The sequence below is a fragment of the Diadema setosum genome, chromosome 5 (genome assembly GCF_964275005.1).
Source record: "Diadema setosum chromosome 5, eeDiaSeto1, whole genome shotgun sequence".
Lineage (NCBI taxonomy): Eukaryota > Metazoa > Echinodermata > Echinoidea > Diadematoida > Diadematidae > Diadema > Diadema setosum.
This window is the reverse complement of record NC_092689.1, coordinates 7,689,458-7,708,334: the sequence shown is the minus strand read 5'-3', so window position 1 is coordinate 7,708,334 and position 18,877 is coordinate 7,689,458.

The following is an 18,877-nucleotide window of genomic DNA, read 5'->3' as shown; positions in this document are numbered from 1 at the left end:
ACTTCCGCAATAAGAGTGTACTAGATTTGTTGGCTCCAATATCTGTACCCAGAAAGCACGAATCTCCTTAGCGTTAGCCGAACGGTGATTACTCACCAGTCTACCCACTTTATGAGTACATTGTACCGTTTGGAGCAAGTGGTGTTTCTTTGGTTACAAACACCTGTTTCATCTTAGCTATTTTTACAGCTGCCAAACATTTGTATATTTCACAATTTCTCACTGTGAAATACTTCATTGTAATCTTTTTCAAAGACAGAAACCAAGATGATTAGTTTAACTCAAGACAAAATAACAGAAAAAAAGTGTTGATATGAGTGCGCGCAGATAATGTGCATGGAGGTAGACTTTCCATAACCCTGGTTATACAGATTCTTTTGATTGTTTGTGTGTGGGTGAGCGTTTTTTCTTTAGTCTCTCGTAATAAACATAGTGTAATAACAACAAATCATTTATTTTAAAAAAGTGATAGATATACCTGCAAAGGATATTTATGTCGCCACTGCCCCAGAGGTCATTGCTAACAAGCAAAAAAGAAAAATAAATAAATAAATAGAATAATAATAATAATGATAATAATAATAATAAATAGATAAATAAAAAGAAATAGATATGCCTATGTGGGGATATATAGCCATGGATCATGTTCATTTTGTACTAAACACATTGATCTCGCAATAACTTGTATATATCATACTGATCAGCAAATCGGCACTCATAACTTCAGTTTGTATTTTATAGAGAAAGTAACGATCATTTCCTGTTTCCACAATGATAGCTTTCACTTGATAAACCACAGTTTCGTTATCATAGATTAACTGATTATTCCACCACCCCTCCCATACCCCTTCCCAAAGGGTGATAAGGGTAAGATGATGAAGACGTTATTCATTTTAAGCAGCAAGTATCAAAGTTTATGTCCCCCAAGGAAACATTTTGTGCAATATGTGAAAAAAATACAGATTGATTGAAGAGGAAATAGCCAAAAGCAAAAACAAATTCGATTTGCATGAGGCAAAGCATGGAGAAAAATAGAAAGTATTATATTCTTGTGATGTCAAAAATTCATATACCATATGACTCTCCCTCCCTCGCTCTTCTATCTAGGGTACTCACTCCGTGAGACAGATTGGGTTATTTATTATTCTATAAATTATATTTACACATTGTGTACTCCTATTTTGGACAAGTTTGTTTGTTTTTGCATAACAGTTTGATGAAAATTTTAACAATAACAATGGAATTGCATTTTTTGTGTGTATATGTTTTGCATTACTTTGATATAATTGTTCCTACTGCTTATAAATCTCAATGGTGTAAGAATTAGTTATTTTGGATAGGCGATCCGACTACCAAAAAAATACAATAACTGGTTCCTTATTTTGTCATTAAGTGGTCGAGAAGTTTAATATGCTCGTGGACGTGCATAGTGACGAATTTGTTATTTCTCTCTCTTGTCTCATTTTCATCATCCCATACGTGTTTTCTTTTCTCATCCCCATCATCATTATCATCTTCATCATTGTCACTCACTTCTCTTTTCATTCATCCTTCACGCACAGAAACCTCTTGTGTAACGTCATATTGAATTCAATTCAAATTGAAAAGATTTCAAAATACAGCTACGTACTGTGTAAATGGATTTAAGACAGCAATCATGTTTTGAGTTAAAGACTTAAACTTCTGACAGTAATTATTACACAACTACGGAATTCGTTGAGAATTTCAGAAACTCGAAGAATTTTAGTTTGTTACATGTTAACTCTAAGAGTTTGAATAAGAACTTTGATTCTTTTGAAACCTTTCTTCATACTGTAGATGATTTTCCTTTTTCAGTTATTGGTATCACAGAAACTTGGCTGCATTCTACTTCAGCAAATCTATATAATTTAACAAATTATCATATGGTTAGAGCAGACCGTGAAGGAAGAAGAGGCGGAGGTGTAGCATTTTACATTCATAAAAACCTGCAATATAAAGTAAGAGCTGATATTTGTTTTGAAGAATGTGAAGTATTATTTGTAGAAATAGAACGTTCCAAGAATAAAGATACGATTGTCGGTTTGATTTATAGACCCCCGAATACTCATAGTGAATTATTTTTGGAAGATTTGGAAAAATGCTTTGCAGCGTTTTCACGTGAAAATAAGCAGATATATCTAATGGGTGATTTTAATGTTAATTTGATATGTGATTATGACCAAGATAGAAACTCTGAAAAGTTCCTTCAATTGATGTATTCAAATGGATGTTATCCACATATAAACAAACCAACAAGAATTAATAATATTTCATCCACTTTGATAGATAATATTTTTTCTAATATTTCTGATAAAGAAATTGTTAGCGGTTTATTATATTTTGATATATCTGATCATCTTCCCATATTTGTTATATGTTATGATGAGTCTTTTGTTAAAAACTCATCCAAACCTGTAATGTATAGAAAGGAAACGCCTCAAAATATTGAATCATTTAAAGCAGATTTGGCATCTGAACAGTGGTTTGATGTTTACAATGAGTTTGATGTGAACACCTCTTATGATAATTTTAATAGAAAAATACAATATTATTATGATAAAAATTGTCCATTGGTAAAGTTTAAAAAGAAAAATAAACATGGGAAGAGGCCTTGGATAACAAAATCGATATTACGTTCAATACATACAAGAAATAGGCTTTATAAGATTTATATAAATGATCCTACTGATTCTAATTTGAGAAAATATAAGATATACCGAAATAGATTAACAACTGTGATAAGAGATTCACGAAAAGTATATTATTCTGATAAGTTGAGTCAAGTTAAGTCAAATATGAAGGCCACATGGAAAATTATAAATGATTTGGTTGGGAAGAAAGAACAACAATTACCCAAAACAGACTTTAAATTAAACGATTGTATTATTGATCAGGAAAATGTAGCAGATGCATTTAATTCTTTTTTTGTTAATGTTGGTCCTAATCTGGCAAAAACATTTGATGATGTAAATGAAGATTTTTTGAAATTTTTGCCCGACCCTATTTCCTCATCGTTATTTTTAAACCCTACAAATCCCATAGAAATTATTAATATTACGAAAAAGTTGAATTCTAGTAAGGCAAGTGGATGTGACAGAATAAGCACATTAGTACTTAAACAAATTACATATCAAATTGCTGATCCACTTACTCACATATTTAACCTTTCCATACAGTCTGGAAAATGTCCCGATTCTTTAAAAATTGCTAAGGTAAACCCAGTGTTTAAGAAAGATGATTCTTGCCAAATTAGTAATTATAGACCAATTTCTATTCTTCCTAGTATTTCCAAAATTCTTGAAAAAATGATATATGATAGGTTTTATAAATTTTTGCAAAATCATGCAGTTCTGAATTTACATCAATATGGTTTCCGAAAGAATTATTCTACAGATTTGGCATTGGTCCAGTTGTATGATCAAATTACAAACGCAATGGCAAATAGAAAACATGTTATAGGAGTTTTTATGGATTTATCTAAGGCGTTTGATACGTTACAACATGATATTTTACTTAAAAAGTTACAGTTTTATGGTGTCCGCGGTGTTGCACTCTCGTGGTTTAGGGATTATTTATCATGTAGACAGCAATATGTTATACATAATGACATGTCGTCAAATTTTTTACCGATGTAACACCAGGTTCGCTCTCTTGGCACAATGTAAATAAATACAATGTACAATTCAACGGTTATGTTTATAAGTGTGGATGTTCCTCCTTTTAATCACAGATTACTATTGGCAGGAGCAACAATATCTTTGACACATAATTCACATGGGGTTCAATAAGAAAGGCATCGATAAATATCCTCCAACTGCTATCATCAGAGAACTATTAACGGCGTTGTTTCGTGGGGAAATAACTGCTACTTTGGATTAACAGCAGAGCGTCCTTCACCAAACATTAAACAAAATCAGGGGGGGGGGGGTGTCACATCCAAAGAAGATCCAAATTGCGCGTTACTGTCGCTGATGTCTCGCGTGTAGACTATCGAGGAGATGAATCCATGAAGAAAACCCTTGAAAGGAGATACCTTGAAAGGAGGTGCATATACAACATATACAAATGCACTAAATAAAAGGTCTAATACATACATGTTTATGGAAAAACTTGCCAAACTTCTTAACCAAAATTGCTACGTGCACTTATCAAAGTGAGTTTATACTGACTAACAACCAATATTCTATTATTAGCCAAAATCATTCTAATAAACCATAAGGATTAAATATTAAAATAAAATCATCTGCATTAAACATAAGGGTTGAACTATGCATGTATTATCCAAACCGGACATAATAACATTGAAATTGCATAAACACTTTCATGCATTAAATCAAATATCATCACTCCGAAATAATTATCATTACGGGTGTTATGGGATATATTCTCTTTCCCACTTATATAGCTACATTGATCTGATTACCTATTCAGTTGTGAAATATTTTATCCTATGAAATAAAATATATGTCATTATGACTTCTACACTTGTCAGCCTCGTCAATCTCAAAATATAGTAGCGTTTCTCTTATAAACATTAATAATGCAGGGTAGTTCTTAGCTCTAACTGTACAGAATGTTTACTTTGGATGTCACTCATCCTCAATTTTATTCTATCACATATACTGCAAAAACATACCTACTATTTATCACACTTACAACTATGCTATACTATGCTACACTATCATCAACGCTTACAACTACGCACTAGGGAGAATCCAAATCTTGTTCTCCTTTTACCATTTCTACACAAGAATACGTATGTAGCGGAACAATCATGATAGAATGGTAGTGGATAGTTATTCTCAACAATGATTTATTTCAAGTAGATGGTATAACATACGAGTATATTATATACCTATCAAGCCTGCAATGTATTTCACTACCAATGCATACTACGAACACAGCTCTTATCAGTTTTGTCCTAGAGTCGGGATGAAGCCAGAGCCAAGCACTAAAACAATCAAGTCCTTTCTCTCCGCAGAGGCAGGCTCTCTCTCTCTCTCTCTCTCTCACGCCCTAGCATGCAAGCACACCTAACATTAGCCTGTACTATTCAGACCCTAAAAGTTTTGATTATCTTCAGCCATTTCAAAGCACATGATTTAGCTTGAACTGATAAATCGTCTGCATGGCAAAGTTCAAATCTACATGATTTTCATATAGCATGGTGTAGAAAGTCTAACAAATATAACATAAATACATGAGTGCATACCACAGGTATTGTTCAAAACTACGCTATAAACTTCACTTCGTCTCACACACATATATGTAGGGGTTTCAAACTGACAGCCTAGCCTATTTCATTGTGTGAGATGTTTCATCAATTGAACATCCTAACTTTCCTTTACAGAGAAATAAGTTTGTCAGTCTATTATATCTTCACTTGCATGTTAACTGAAGTTCATGTAATCGCCATAAAGGTTTATGACATGTAAAACTGGCATAATAGTGGTCTCACCTTGAAAGGAGCCAGCACCATGCCTTATTACATCCACTCTCTCCAACGTCCAAGGGGGCAAGAGGACGTGGCACTATGTGAACTCTATCTTTATCTCCCAAAATTTGGCAGTACCGATGTTGGTAGGGGAAAAGACGAATACGAGATGAGGAGAGACTTATGTACAATAGATATCTGCATCCCCGTGTAGAAGGAGAGAGGGCAGAAGAAAGATAAGGACGGAGGTAGGGACTGGAGGACAATGCACGAGAGGGCATGTGCATATGGGAGGAAGGGGGGTTGTGTATGTATACACTGAGGTTGAAGACTCCAGATTCTCTGGTCTTCATCACAGACCTTCTAACCCGGTGTGGTCTTTATCACAGACCTTGTGACCGGGGTTACACTCTCCCCCCACTAGACCTTTCACCGTCCCCGGTGAACAATCAGGTGGAAGACAATATAGCATATACATCTGAATCCCTTATACAGTGGAACATGTAATGGTAGAACGATATATAACATCTAAGTGTTATCTCGACTAAGTACATCTGTTACCACATTTACTAGTATCCCAGTAACCTTTTCCGCAAATCTGCGAACATACCCCTCTTGGGCTGAGCGTGTACGGACAGACTCACTTGATTACCGGGGCTATAATAACTAAGCCTCTCAGGTGGAACTGAGTGCCTGGAGGATCTCCTCAAGGTTTCCAATGGCTCAGAGGGTGGGGGTGCGGGACGGCTGGGAAGCTGTCCATCATCAGGGTGAGTCGGTAAGGGAGTGCCAGTCTCAACACCAACATCCTGAGCAACATCGTTGGGGTTTGCAGTTTCATCATTAGTGGCGACGTTTCGGCCTTCACCAGCTGGGTCGGGAGAAGGAGAGTGCGGATATTCAGGAACGCCATTAGAAGCTGGGGAATCCGTTCTATCCGGGTCGACAGGAGTGCCAATAATGTCGGTAGTCTCAGGAACGATGGTGTCTCCAGTGGCGGGGCTCTCGCCTGGTGAATCAATTTCTTCAGGCAGCTCGCATGTTGGACTTTGGATATCGGGATGAGAGGGAGTCTCGACTTCTTCTGGGGAGTCGTTTGCCATGGGAGCATCCTGTTCTGAAATCTCTTCAGAAGTCATGGGAATTCCTGCCTCGGGGTGTTGTCTTTCTGCAGTGGGGACAAGGGCTCGATTTTCAGTGACGTCTCCCTCCTGAGGGGTGTCTCCAGTGGCCTGAGCCTGAACATGCTCGGGTTGACCTGTTCTTTGATGGGATGGCTGATTGGGGATCGTCTGGTCCCGAAGACGGTGTGATGGCAAAGGAGGTATGAGCCATCCATCGCTCTCAGATTCACTCGATGGTGGTACCGTGGTTGGTTGCGGGCTTCTATGGGCTCGCCGCCCCCTCGCTCTGGGGCGTCTAGTGGTGGGGGTTCGGGGAGAGAGGACCGGTGGGTGCTCATCTTTGGGCGCCTCTGATGACCCGATGGGGAGAAGCAAGTTGCGATGCAGCGTCAGAGTTTTACCACCGCCCTCTGGCTGGACATCGTACACGGGCAGGGATAGATTCTTACGTCCCACCACAACATACGGATCAGGCTTCCATCGATTCGCCAGTTTGTGTGGGCCTTTCAATCCTACATTCCGGACCAAGACGCGATCTCCTTCCTTCAACTCATTCCCTCTTACCCGCTGGTCATACCGCCTCTTGTTAGATGCGGCGGATTTCTCGGATGCCTTCTGTGCAGCACGGTAGGCTCTCTGTAGACTTGCTCTAAGCCGCGACACGTACTTCACATGGTCAATGGCTGAGGTATTATCTGGACGGGTTTTGAATCTGACATCAATTGGAAGAGTCGCTTCTCTGCCAAACATGAGGAGGTATGGACTGTAGCCAGTGCTCGTTGACTTTGTTGCGTTGTAGGCGTGGACAAGGCTAGCAACGTGTTGGCTCCAGTTTACCTTTTGTTCGTCAGTTAGGGTGCCCAACATGTTGAGAAGGGTCCGGTTGAACCGTTCAGGTTGTGGGTCTCCTTGGGGGTGGTAGGGTGTAGTGTGGGATTTCTTGATGCCAAGAAGTCGAGTAAGCTCCTTTATGACCTTGCCCTCAAACTCTCGGCCCTGGTCTGAGTGTAATCTTTGAGGCAAGCCATAATGGACGAAGTACCTTTCCCACAGAGTCTTTGCAACTGTGCGGGCAGACTGATCTCTGGTAGGATACGCCTGGGCATACCTCGTAAAATGGTCAGTGATAACAAGGATCGACTTAAAACCTCTGGCGTCTGTTTCTAGCCCCAGGAAATCCATGCACACCAGTTCCATGGGTTTGGTGGTTTTAATGTTGTGCAAAGGGGCATTCCGGGTTGGAAGGGTCTTCCTTGCTAGACATCGTCGACAGGTTCCGACCCATCTCTCAATGTCTCGAGTCATCCTGGGCCAGTAAAATCTTGCGTGGGCAAGTGAAGAGGTCTTCTCTGCCCCCAGGTGTCCATGCTGGTCGTGCAGACTCCGCAGTGTCTCTTCACGGTAGGACTGTGGTAGGACAAGCTGGTATTTCTTGTCCCCGTCTCTGTCATTTACCTCCCTGTACAGTACACCCTGCATGAGTTTCAACTTTGAGAACTCCCGGGCCAAGATCCGTTCCTCTGCCGTCTTGGGGACACGTCGATTTGGTCCTTGGCCCTTTCTCACCCACGATATTGCCGACCTGATTGCTGGGTCCGCATCTTGGGCATCTGTCCAGTTTACCTGGTCCGGCATTTCAGTAGTCCTTGGAAACTCAGGGGAAATTGACGGTGTATTAGCATGTGGTTGGGAGTCTACTGCTGGTGTGGGGTCGGAGCTTGGGTTGGTCTTGCGGGCCCCTGATAGCTCCCTTTCTGGTGCCCGTCGGCGTTTCCCTGCAGCTGATTAATATGTTTCAACAACTTCTGGTTCACTGCCGCTAAGTCGGGAGGGTTGGGACAGTTTCTGCGGAAGTGCCCATCTTGCCCACACTTGTAACAGAAGTCGGGGAGTTTCATTGTAGCTTGAGGTGTTTGGTGGGCGTTACACGTGGCGATGTTCGGCAGTTTCACTGCAGCCATCTGCTCTTCCAATCTTATCAAGCGAGCTTCCATGACACCTGTAGATGGCTCAGCAAGGGCCTGCAGGCTCCTACCCCTGGTAGGTGTTCTCTGCCTCTTTTGGGAGGCCTCCTCCTCATATCTCCTCACTCGGCTAAGTAGATCTATGAAGGAGGGCGGGTTGGACAGATAGTCTCTCAACCTAAGGCTTATGAGAAGCATCTCATCGTGAACGGCCCTGATAAATTTCTGGAGTCTCAGGTAGTCTGCTCTCTCCGGTTCTGCTCCTCCCTTTCGGATGGCACGGCGGAGTACCACATTAACCCTCATTAAGAAATCTGAAGGTTTCTCACGCTCCTGTTGGGTGGTATCATGGAATTTCAGCAAAATTTCCTCTCCACTCTCAGTGGTTCCAAAGGCAGCGTCTAGAGCAGAAACGTAGTCTCCAGCAGAGGCGTGAACGTTGTAGAGTTTCAGGTCCCTTACTATGGTCGAAGCAGGTGGTCTGAGAGCCTCACTTATCCTCCTTCTCTTCTCCACTTCTCCAATACCCGCAGCTGTCCACTCTTCTAGCTGACCCTCTGCCTGATCCACCCAGACGTCGAAGGGATCTTCGTCCTTGGCTGACGGAGATCCAGAGAAGGGTCGCAGTTTCCTATAAGTAGCAGGGATACTCATGGGTAAGCTTTGTCCTGCCTGTTGATGTTTGTACGGAGAGGCATGTTGATGCTCCTGACTTGATTGCTGCAATGAGACAGGATCTGCCATCCTCAAGTTTCTCCTGGCTTCCGCAAGTGTCACTCGTCTTGATGAGGGTCCGGCTACATCAGAGAGTAGTGCCAAGAAAAACGGTCTAGGTGCCCCATGTATGTTCAAGTGAATGTTTTGGTCCCGCATCATCACTTGGGAGGACTTGATTTCCAGTTCCACGAGGAGTGCTACAGAGGGAGACTGGATGTGAGACTGATGCTCCAGAACCATGCCACTCCGAACACAATCTACCACCTCAGACAAGGCAACTATTAGCTCATCCATGGTCACACCATCTACATCTTCCCCAATGAGTAATAACGCCATATCAAGGGCTATATCTTCCTTCTTACACAAAGCCTTAGCAGGGGCAAGAATGCTTGATTTAAAGTCGGCCATAGTCTATCACGAAGAAATTCAGTGTAATAGAAATCAGTACAAAATTCCGAGCACATATAAATGTACTTCGTACTACGGTACAACAATATATCACCTGTCAATCTTCAGATGAGGTCACTTTTGATTTGCCCTGTAAATTGCGCACATATGCAAAATACATGTAAAATACCTCCTTAATGTGATGTACTTTCTTTGCAATACAACACTGTATAATTAACCTGGGCTGGTGCTGGCTCCTTTACAAATACTCAAATGACAAACATTAAAACAATGTGTAAATCGTATATAGATTGTGACAATTCACATAACACAAATCTAATCGAGAGCACGTCCTGGCAGGGTCGCCATTTGTAACACCAGGTTCGCTCTCTTGGCACAATGTAAATAAATACAATGTACAATTCAACGGTTATGTTTATAAGTGTGGATGTTCCTCCTTTTAATCACAGATTACTATTGGCAGGAGCAACAATATCTTTGACACATAATTCACATGGGGTTCAATAAGAAAGGCATCGATAAATATCCTCCAACTGCTATCATCAGAGAACTATTAACGGCGTTGTTTCGTGGGGAAATAACTGCTACTTTGGATTAACAGCAGAGCGTCCTTCACCAAACATTAAACAAAATCAGGGGGGGGGGGGTGTCACATCCAAAGAAGATCCAAATTGCGCGTTACTGTCGCTGATGTCTCGCGTGTAGACTATCGAGGAGATGAATCCATGAAGAAAACCCTTGAAAGGAGATACCTTGAAAGGAGGTGCATATACAACATATACAAATGCACTAAATAAAAGGTCTAATACATACATGTTTATGGAAAAACTTGCCAAACTTCTTAACCAAAATTGCTACGTGCACTTATCAAAGTGAGTTTATACTGACTAACAACCAATATTCTATTATTAGCCAAAATCATTCTAATAAACCATAAGGATTAAATATTAAAATAAAATCATCTGCATTAAACATAAGGGTTGAACTATGCATGTATTATCCAAACCGGACATAATAACATTGAAATTGCATAAACACTTTCATGCATTAAATCAAATATCATCACTCCGAAATAATTATCATTACGGGTGTTATGGGATATATTCTCTTTCCCACTTATATAGCTACATTGATCTGATTACCTATTCAGTTGTGAAATATTTTATCCTATGAAATAAAATATATGTCATTATGACTTCTACACTTGTCAGCCTCGTCAATCTCAAAATATAGTAGCGTTTCTCTTATAAACATTAATAATGCAGGGTAGTTCTTAGCTCTAACTGTACAGAATGTTTACTTTGGATGTCACTCATCCTCAATTTTATTCTATCACATATACTGCAAAAACATACCTACTATTTATCACACTTACAACTATGCTATACTATGCTACACTATCATCAACGCTTACAACTACGCACTAGGGAGAATCCAAATCTTGTTCTCCTTTTACCATTTCTACACAAGAATACGTATGTAGCGGAACAATCATGATAGAATGGTAGTGGATAGTTATTCTCAACAATGATTTATTTCAAGTAGATGGTATAACATACGAGTATATTATATACCTATCAAGCCTGCAATGTATTTCACTACCAATGCATACTACGAACACAGCTCTTATCAGTTTTGTCCTAGAGTCGGGATGAAGCCAGAGCCAAGCACTAAAACAATCAAGTCCTTTCTCTCCGCAGAGGCAGGCTCTCTCTCTCTCTCTCTCTCTCACGCCCTAGCATGCAAGCACACCTAACATTAGCCTGTACTATTCAGACCCTAAAAGTTTTGATTATCTTCAGCCATTTCAAAGCACATGATTTAGCTTGAACTGATAAATCGTCTGCATGGCAAAGTTCAAATCTACATGATTTTCATATAGCATGGTGTAGAAAGTCTAACAAATATAACATAAATACATGAGTGCATACCACAGGTATTGTTCAAAACTACGCTATAAACTTCACTTCGTCTCACACACATATATGTAGGGGTTTCAAACTGACAGCCTAGCCTATTTCATTGTGTGAGATGTTTCATCAATTGAACATCCTAACTTTCCTTTACAGAGAAATAAGTTTGTCAGTCTATTATATCTTCACTTGCATGTTAACTGAAGTTCATGTAATCGCCATAAAGGTTTATGACATGTAAAACTGGCATAATAGTGGTCTCACCTTGAAAGGAGCCAGCACCATGCCTTATTACATCCACTCTCTCCAACGTCCAAGGGGGCAAGAGGACGTGGCACTATGTGAACTCTATCTTTATCTCCCAAAATTTGGCAGTACCGATGTTGGTAGGGGAAAAGACGAATACGAGATGAGGAGAGACTTATGTACAATAGATATCTGCATCCCCGTGTAGAAGGAGAGAGGGCAGAAGAAAGATAAGGACGGAGGTAGGGACTGGAGGACAATGCACGAGAGGGCATGTGCATATGGGAGGAAGGGGGGTTGTGTATGTATACACTGAGGTTGAAGACTCCAGATTCTCTGGTCTTCATCACAGACCTTCTAACCCGGTGTGGTCTTTATCACAGACCTTGTGACCGGGGTTACACCGATAAAATGTGGTGTGCCCCAGGGCTCAATATTAGGTCCCCTTCTCTTTTTGTTATATATCAATGATATTGTTAATTCGTCGTCTATATTATCATTTATATTATATGCCGATGACACGAATATTCTTTATTCCCACGATAATATAGAAACGTTGGTATCTACACTTAATGCAGAGTTACCAAATGTTTCCAACTGGTTTAAGAATAATAAATTATCACTTAATATTGATAAAACAAATTATATTTATTTTAAGCATATGAAAACTCACACATATGATCTTGTAAATAATATAAGAATTGATAATGTATTTCTTGAACGTAAAAGTTCTATTAAGTTTTTAGATATTTTTATTGATAAAAACCTAACCTGGAATGATCATATACGTTATGTTACAACCTGTATTTCTAGAAATATAGGTGTTCTTTCAAAGATGAAAAGTTATCTTCCTGAACATACTCTTTTTATGCTTTACAATTCTTTAATCCTACCATATATCATGTATTGTATACTGTGGGCTACAAGTTCAAAAACTAAACTCAACCCCATTTATTTACTACAAAAGAAAGCCATTCGCATCTGTACTGGATCACAATACTTAGCCCACACCAGTTCACTTTTTTATCAGTTAAAAACACTGAATATATTTGATATAAATACATTACATTCTTTGCTTTTTATGTATAAGTATTTGAACAACTTACTTCCAAACATTTTTCACGATTTCTTTAAACTGAATTATACCGTTCATTCATATCCCACTCGTAATTCGCAAAATTTTCATTTAGTAAATCCCAGATTATTAATTGCACAAAAATCTATAAGACGCAATGGACCAAATCTTTGGAATACACTCCCAGATTATGTTAAATCGTGTAAAACTTTATATTCTTTCAAGGCTAGATTGAAAACTACATTACTGTCAGATTACAATCTATGAATATAGCATTTGAATATATATATATATATTTTTTTTTTTGTATGATCACATTTCTTTTCCTGTAAATTGGATTTAAAACTACAATAAATATACGCAATGTTTCTGTGTCTATCATTTCATTTCATTCTCATTATCTTCAGCATCACCACTATCACTTTCATCTTCATTATCACATTTTTCTTCATCATTACCCTGTCAACATCATCATACATCACCATCATCATCATCATCATATTTCACGTTACTCTTATTCGTGCCTATGCACTATACATATGTAAAAAACAATGTATTTACAGTGTTTTATATTTTGTAGTATTTCTCCATTCCGCAAACAATATAATTTTTTGTGTATTATGTAGATAGGTCCCTGGGCTGCCACGTGCTCAAGCTTTTGCTTATAGTGGCAGTCCTTCTTCCGCATAATTTCTCAGATAATTATTTGGAAAATTGGTAATTCGATTTATAATTTGTTAATGAAATTAATTTACACATCGATTTTCCTTCTTTGAATCATGTACTTGTAATCTGCTTACTGATATTCCATGTGATATTACTGAAAATAATTTTGATTTATGTATGAAATTGTGTTGGAAGAAAAATAAATCAAACAAACAAACAAACAAACTTAGGCCTATGAAAAAGGACAGTGTTTGTTCTGATCAATAAAATCCAGAAATTATAAATGAAGACGTTACATGACCTGCCGCTACAAAGCAATTGTTCCATGAAACGTACTACAGTATACTGGTAGTTTGAATTTAAAGAAAAGGAAGCAACAACATTTGATGCCTGTCCATGGCATGCAGCAGCCCATATTAACAATACACCACGAACATAATAAGGGGCAATATGATCTACACTGTAATACTTTCGATTATCTTATTATCTTAGTTTCTTTGCATTTCCGCTTTTTATGCAAAATAGTGTATGAATCATATAACTTGTTGTATTACGTGTGGTTGGAATGCATCCTACACGCACTGCTTTTTAGCATTCTTCCCCATTTCCAGCATTTCCGTATACTTGAAATATTCTGTAAACTTATCTTTTGTTATGTATTGTGATGTAATTTATGTATTCTATTTCTGTGAAATACTTATAGTTTCTGTTGGAAATGGAAAAAATAAGTGAATGAATGAATGAATGAAAAATGAATTCACCATTTTATTGTAACACTTGCAATCACACTCTTATACATTCAGACGACTGTAAGATGACCAAAAGTGTTCTTATAGAAAGTGTGAAGAATGAATTCTCAGAATGTCTTTATTCAACTATCTCTTCGCAAAATCTTGGCAAGGACGTAATTTTGAGGAGCATCTCTATTTTCAGATTCAATTCACGAGGTATATTACGTGAGGTCTGATAATGAGGGATGATGCGTATACAGGTTTGAACGAAACCAAGGGAATCCATAAAGCTTGTTAAGGATATTGATTTCGAATCCGTTTAAAGGGATGTGCAATGTGAACGCTGGTCTTAAATCACAAAGCTTGTATTGGTTAAAGAATATTGATTGAAATTTGCAAATTTGCTTCTTTGATTGAAATTGATACATAAGTTAAAGATTTCAAGATTTGATTGAATTAATACTTTTCACGTGCATTGCCAGCATCTATATAGTTAATTGCTGAAGTTATTTTTCAGTAATTATTGCTTGAGAGTAAAATGTCATGCAACAAATGCATAAGTTATGGTCGCGGTTCAGATATATTGCAATGTTTTCATCATCGAATGAATTTCACGCTCTGATGACGTTATTTTGTCTTAGGAACACCCCCCCCCCCCTTTGGGCCTTTTTTTCCCTCCCACTTCATGCTCTAGACGTTCTGGCAGCCGCGTCGCCTTGCCATGCATACAGCTTTCGAATACCTTATATTAAATGATACATTCCCAAAATACATTTCGACTATCATTTAGTCTTGTTCTTGTTATTGCCCTCATCGAAAGTATCACAATTATTGATAATTATGTGATATTTTCGTTCATATAAGGGGAAAGAGAGGGAATCTTTTCTCTGTTTCTTTCACGCATGCACAGACACAGACAAATCACTCCCCCCACCCCCCACACGCTCACACACACAGACAGGCATTTGGATATACTGCATTGCCATCGGTCACATGATCGAGCTATTATAATACCATGGTAGTACACTAGACATGGCAGTACACTATTTCTCCTTCCAAGATAATTTCCTTCTTTTCCTTCACTGCGTTTTTTTTCTCTCCCTCTTTCCCTTTAACAAGAGAGCTCATGCTTTTGTTTGTCTGTCCGACTGTTTGTTTGTTTGTATAAGTATGTATGTGTGTACTTTATATATATATATATATATATATATATATATATATATATAAAATTATATATGAATATATACATATAAATATATATATGTATTTTATATATATATATATATATATATATATATATATATATATATATATATATATAATTATATATGAATATATACATATAAATATATATATGTATCATATATATATATATATATATATATATATATATATTATACATGTATATCTAAGCAACTTGCTTCCTTGATGTTATTTAGTTATCTTATCCATGAGGAGACTGCAAAATACAAGCTTGGCTTTAGAGTACGTCTCCCCCATTTTCTGCAACTTTAATTTTAGTTTAATTTCATCTGTTTATAACTGTGATGCGTAGTACAGTAGTATTGTTAATTTCACGTATTTTTCTTTGTTACTACATTGTATTGATATTGTGTTATTTTGTGTATGTAATTGTTTTGCGTTGTTGGAAATGAAAGAAAAATGAAATGAGTATAATGCTGTACTATAATATTCATCTGTATACTATACTGTAGTATATACATGACGATAGTACTTACTGACGAGTTGACGATGAGCTGACAATGATTACTAGCAGTATTTCATTTTTCCCACCGTTAGGGGCGCAGGTCGTCGCAGTCGCAGTCGTTGAAGTCGGTCGTGGCAAAGAATGAGGAATGAAGCTAGTCATAGGTACACAAAATGTGCGAAGCGCAGAATGATTACCATCATGGAATCATTGAAGATGGAGGCAATATAAGCGTGATGAATTTCATTGATTAAAACTTCCTGTCTTACTGTTGACATTTCTTCCTGCTGCATGGAAGTGTACCAGTGTGCAGCTCTAGTATAGGCCTACAACATAAGCATGTCGGTGCACTGCTTCTATTTAGAAGAAAAAAAAAATCCTATTTCGGATACGACTCTGTTTTTTAGTCAAGGGTTATGACAAACGTTTACAGATAATTCACGAATCCAAAATTTTTGGAACGTTTTTCTTTTTAATGTAAATTTGTTATATTCCATAAAAAGAGAGTAAATCGATAAGTACGCCCACTTTATACATCAGACCATGGACATGCTTGCTCATAACATGCGTTTGAATGCATTATGAATAAATGACTGCGCGGAAATCCCCCCCCCCCCAAAAAAAAAAAAAAATATATGAGAAGCGATGGGCACAGTGTTTCACTGAGCATGGCAGTTTCACGGTTACAGAAATCAAGTATTCGGTTTGGGTAAAATGTAAGAACGCCATGGACGCCAATCATGAATTTCTCACGCGATGGAGGATGGAGGACCATGGTAAAGATAATCATATGAGAAAATTATTCTACATGGTTTGAACGAGTGTATGCAAATCATACATCCACTCGACCTCTTATCCTACCCCCCCCCCCTTAAAGGGTATAGTGTTCGCTTGTGGGCATGCGCAACTTCGAAAGGTGTATATGGAAATAATGGTTTGATTATGTCGATAGACGATACCTGTTATTTATTTGTGTGTGTGTGTGTGTGTGTGTGTGTGTGTGTGTGTATGAGTTTATGTGCGTACGGCTTCGATCATATAATGATCTATTAAATGGACAGTCAGAATTGGTTGAGCCAGTGTATACGCTTGCGTCAAAGATCGCTTGAGCCATATCACGTGATACAGACAATAATGAGAAAAGATGTATTATTCATTTTCTGGGGAATTGCCAAGGATGAAAGTATCGGGGAAATAGTGGGTTTTGGTTTAAAAATGTACAATAACAATACCCTGTTCTGAACGCATGATGAAAACTAGGTCACAGTTGTGGTTCACCTTACAATGTCTGAACCGCGGCCGAACGGTTCACCGCAATGATGTTGCTGATGAATACCAAGAAATAAAGTTCGCCACCATTTATAAAAAGCGATGGTCACATTCTGGTAATATATCAGGCGCGACATACATAACACGATTATGTATGACCTGAAATGTGAGGAAAAAATTGGCGCATTATAGTTGCACGGGAGAAGTAGAATGACCGTCGACCAATCTTCGGACTTATTTTGTCGGGGTATCCAAGACGCTGTATATTGTCGGAAAATTCTCTCGCCCGCCGGAGAAAACAGAAAAGTATATTCGTTGTCCATAGTGAAATATCCATCTCGAGTCCCAGGTTCACCCACTTAATTTCAAGCGTTTTAGCTGATTACATAAATGATATTTTACTACACTCTAAAAATGAAGTGGTAAATCAAGATTCTGACTATTGTCACTCCTCAAACCTTTGTTCAATGTTAAATTTAATACTCAATATGTTAAATCAAGCACTTAAAATGATGAACTACCACTTAGGAAATTATTGTAAATTCAACATTTCGAGTGTTAAATTTTGCATGTACAAAAGGTTGGTGGACTGACAACATTAATGGGATGTTAAATTACCATTTCATTTTTTAGTGTTTATAATTATTGAAGGAAAAGTGTACATGACGAAGAAATTTTAAAATGAGAGAATTTTTGTTTAACTAAAATGAGAGTTCGTGTGCACAGATGCTGACGTTTGCATTCGTGGTAAGAATAAAGACACTGAGTGCCGTTGTGATATTACTCTTTTTGTATATTGTTGCACTAACTATCATTTCCATTGCCTTCTACTATTGAATGAAAGTTTGTTAAATTGGATGCGAAGATAACTGCGCCACCAACGAGCATGTACGAAAGGGAACGGGTGCGAAGCCATGGCTGCGACACACGCCTGCTGTCTAGGAACATAATTTTATTGGGAGCAAATAAGGAGTGCCCTAATAAGGGTTCAAACATTAAAGACAGAGCAGACATGTATTACAAAGTACGAGCAGACAAAGGGAGGGCTAGATGGAGAGAGAGCGCGCAATAGACAGTCAGAGACAGTTAGGGTATCAGACAGTGGCAAAGAGAAGAAAACAGACAGACAGACAGAGGAATGATAGTGAAGGTAATCTGCAAGACCAGGACAGTAATTTTGTTCCCGAATAGACGGGAATCAGGAAAGAAAAAAATATGCAAGAGCGTACTTAGCATTTAAACAATATAGAATGAATAGGAGCAAAAGGGCAAAAGAATTTCTGCCAAGAGCGTGTCGCGGCAGCTCTTCCAGTATACTTTTCGACTCGAGACTTTGTGTTCATTTTGATATCACTAAAATAATAAGGAGAATTATGTATTTTTGAATATTTTCTTGCTTTGGAAGCTAAATTGTTCTCTGAATTTGAAAATGTATATATTATGTCAGTCAATATGTCGGTGTTTGGTCTTTCACCTCCTCAATAACAATCACAGATACCACGTTCGTCATCACTGCCACTATCCGTTATTTGAGGTGTAGAGATTTCGAAACGTACAGGGCCCGAATTCACGAAGGTGGTACAAATGAAACTATGGTTTAA